The 4,149-nt window shown below is 37.3% G+C and overlaps 1 pseudogene; it reads left to right on the forward strand.

Moving 5' to 3' along the window:
• The window catches only part of LOC103588047, a 40,651-nt pseudogene that overhangs the window by 34,948 nt on the left and 1,554 nt on the right, over nucleotides 1-4,149 (forward strand).

The raw sequence follows: 4,149 nt of genomic DNA on the forward strand, positions 1-4,149 counted from the left end.
TCAACAGTAAAAGAGCTACAGGAGAGGAGTTCCCAGGGCAGCTCAGCTTCTGCTCCTACTCCCAGGCATTCAATTGGGTCAGGGTAGTCATCTCTCCTCTGGAGGCTAGGAGCCTAGGTTTATGGTTTTCCCCCACTTCTGCTTCTCTATGGTGCTAACCTTTCTCTGACCCTGTTCATTGCCATGTGAACCACGGAGTTGGATCAGGCACAGAGGTACTGATTATGTTACTGTGAGGAAATTCCAGGGTATGAACTGAGGCAAATTATAGGTATAGTATCTCATTACTCAGTTTAACAAGAGTTCTGAGCATAAAACATTCTTTCAGGCATTCTCTGTCATCACTGCCACTACCAGTCCAAAGTCCAATTTTTAGATTATTTTGACTGCATTACCCAGTTTTGAGCTCTTGCTCAGACTCCTAGATTCTGGGAGACTGGGGGCCTTTTGAAATATGGGTCCCAGGGCTGTTCCTCCAGCTTCATAATTGACTGGTGGGTCAGAGAGCTGTGAGTCAATAGAGTGGTAAATGGTTAGTTAACCATACTTTTGAGGAAGAATTTTCAGCATTTTCTCTCTTTCTCTCTCTTTCTTTCTGTCATTGTTGCCATCCCTTTTTGGAGTGGTAAATGGTTAGTTAACCATACTTTTGAGGAAGAATTTTCAGCATTTTCTCTCTTTCATTGTTGCCATCCCTTTTCACCCACAGCACTGAATAGTTGAATGAACATTGAAATTGGAATGCAGAAGGCTTGAATTTGGGTCCTAGGTTAGAGATGTTTTGGAGAGTGAGCAACATAGGTGGAAATGGAAACCATCATGTTAAGTGAAGTAAATCAGGCACAGAAAGAGAAATACCACATAATCTCACTCATACAAGGAATCTAAAAACAAAAACAAAAAACAATAAACACACCTGATTTAGTTGCCAACATTTAATAATTAGCAGGCATTAAATAAAAACCTGAATTTCTGGCTTCTTTTGAAAATAATGGGATATCTGGCAACATCAGGCCAGGAATCCTTCAAGGCACCAATTAACTTGAGCTTTTTTGCTTTTGTTTTGTTTTATACACCACCTGCTTAACCCATTTATTTTATCTGCTTGGCTGCCACAGGCATTTGGTTTTGGGAATACTTATCTGAAAAAAACTTTAGTTTCACTTTTATTAAAATATTTATTAAATGCTTAACTTTGCCTTACAAGTTTGGATTGTAGGAGGTGCCTTATGTAGACATCAGTTAGAAGGTGCCTCTCTCAGACTGACTAAAAAAGAGGCGAAGTACAGGAAAGCAGAGGCTTCAAACTCTGTCAGAACAGGATTGCAGGCTAGACCCAGCACATTCTAACTTTGGAGAGGTCCCTGTGCCTTTCAGAAACTCAGTTCCTCCATTTACAATGTGAAGCCAATAATGGTACCTACCTCACAGTGTTGTTATGAGTCTCTAACAAAATGAGATATATAAAGCATTTAAGATCCATGCCTAGTAATAAACTTAAAATTTAGAAAGTAACTTATTTTAATTTAATTTATAATTTTTATATTTGGATAAGAATGTCAGTTTTGGAAAGAAACTGGTGACAACTAAACAGTGCAAAGAAAAAAAATGCATCTTTTCTGTTAATGAATCAAAAATAAAGTGCTGCAGCCCATATGGAAAGAATAAAATAAAAGGTCGTTTTCATATGTTTTCTGGATTAATCTCATTGGTAATAATCTAATAAACCTCACAAGAAATTTGAACTTGTCAAGATGACAGATTCATTAACACTCTATTCTTTGCTTAGTGGAATTGAAAAGGAACCAGAAACAGAAAAAGTAATCAAATTCAGATGGAGCATAACCTCACAAAAAGCTCTTAAAAATAGGGCAATGAGTGTAAATGTGAGGACAACAAAAGGGATTTGGAAGGAGTAAATGAAATTGATCTTCCTGAGAGATAGTGAAAAAAAACCAAAACAACCAACCAAACCAAAAACAAAACAAAACAAACAAAAAAACCAATGGCAACCACAAACTTGCTGAAATCCAATGGTAAATAAGAAAAAAACTTTCTGCTGCAGTCTGGGTCTAAGTCCTCAGAAGAAGTAGTGGCCAGCAGAATCTGTCAGACTTTTAAAGTTATTGATTTTTGGAAAGTGGCAGCAGTTTAAATTTAAGTGACTATCATCCTTAGGATATTTGGTTATGAGGAAAAAAGCTTAGGAAACAAACATTTGATTTGTGCTAAACACAGGGTGGTGGGAACACGTAGTCAGGGCTCTGTTCTCCAGGAGTTATCATCAAGTTGGGGAGAGGTAGGAGAGAACAGAAGCTACTATGTGGGAGACAAACAATGACTGGTGAATTTGGAGGGGGATTATATAATTTCACTTTTTAATAGTCCAATTTCTTTCATTTTGAAATAGCGTTTGAAAGATGAATAGAGAAATAAAAATTTACCAGGTAGACAAGGGGATAAGGGGATTACAAGTATAGGGGGCAGAATGTTAAAACGTTCAGAGACCTAAAATAGGAAAAGAAAATGGAGAAATTTTTATTCACCAGAATATGGGGCACAGAGAGGGTTGAAGGCATGGCTTTCATCAGTAGTGAAGTCGTGTATAAGGACTTTAGAACTTTGGAAAGTACAGAGGAACATGGATGAAAAACTGAACAGGATAGTGAAATTATTTAGTATTTGATGTAATCTCTTCTCTGTGCTAAAGCAAACTTCAGTAATCTTACTGGGCTTAAGAGAGATGCTTGATGTTCAGGAATTATTTGTGGATAGTAGTCCTGGGAGAGCAGAGACCACAAAACCAGTGGCAAGAGGGCAGACAGAGAGAACGACCAAGACCACTGCTGACAATGTGCCATATTTGTACAAATTTTAAAAAGATACCACTGTGGGACTGGCTGTACTTTTATGCAAAAAGGATTGCAGCGCATGGCAGGGTGCACAGTTTTGGTGGATTAAAAAATGGGCAAAGGAACTGAATAGACATTTCTCAAAGGAAGATATACAAGTGGCCAAGAGACATATGAAAAAATTTCAACATCACTCAGCATCAGAGAAATGCAAATCAAAACCACATTGAGATATCATCTCACCCCCAGTTACACTGGCTGTTTTCAAAAAGACAGAGAATAACAAATGCTGGTGAGGATACAGAGAAAGAGAAACACTCCTACACTGTTGTTGGGACTGTAAATTGGTGCAGCCATTATGGAAAACAGTATGGAGATTCCTCAGACAACTACAGACAGAAGCCATATGATCCAGCAATCCCACTGCTGGGTATATACTCAGAGGAATGGAAACTATTATGTCAAAGAGATACCTGCACCCCCGTGTTTATTGCAGCTCTATTTACAATAGCCAAGAGTTGAAGCCAAACTAAAAGTCCATTATTGGATGACTGGATAAGGGAAATGTGGTACATATACACAGTGGAACACACTCTGCCATAAAAAAAAAAAAAGAATGAAATATTGCCATTCACAGCAACATGAATGAACTTAGAGAAAATCATGTTAAGTGAAATAAGCCAGGTACAGAAAGAGGAATACTGCATCCTCACTCATAAGCAGGAGCTAAAAAATAAACAACTAAATAAAAAAGAAAGAAAGAAAGATACTACAATCACAATAATATGTTGAACTTCCAAAAGAGAAAATAGAACAGGTTACTAAAGGTGGGAAAGGGGGTTATCAGAGGTGGGAAAGAACAGGTTACTAGAGGCGGGAAAGGTAAGGGGGGAATTGGTAAAGGGACAAGAAAAATGATTACACTGTATAATGTTGAGCTTTAAAATAAAGAATTTATTAAAAAAAAACAAAAACATTTTGTCTTTCCTTCTGCCAGAATCTTGTACTGAACTCCTTTTCCTACTTCCTTCATCTCTTTATTTTCTCCAAAAATCAATCTAATCTTTTATTATTTTTCCTTCCATGGAATGAGAAGAAGTTGGAAGGTCAGCATCTGGGGAGAAACAGTAGAAAAGGTGAAAAGGAATAAAGTAAGAGAGAGAAACATGATTTTTCCCTCCAACTTTCCATTTTTTTCTCTTTTCAGGTGTCAATATTATTACCGTGTTGTATATAAAAAAAAGTAAAGAGACTAAATGCCCATCAACAAGAAAGTTGGTCTGTATTAGAGTCTCTG

Source organism: Galeopterus variegatus, unplaced genomic scaffold, assembly GCF_000696425.1.
Source record: "Galeopterus variegatus unplaced genomic scaffold, G_variegatus-3.0.2 Scaffold520, whole genome shotgun sequence".
Lineage (NCBI taxonomy): Eukaryota > Metazoa > Chordata > Mammalia > Dermoptera > Cynocephalidae > Galeopterus > Galeopterus variegatus.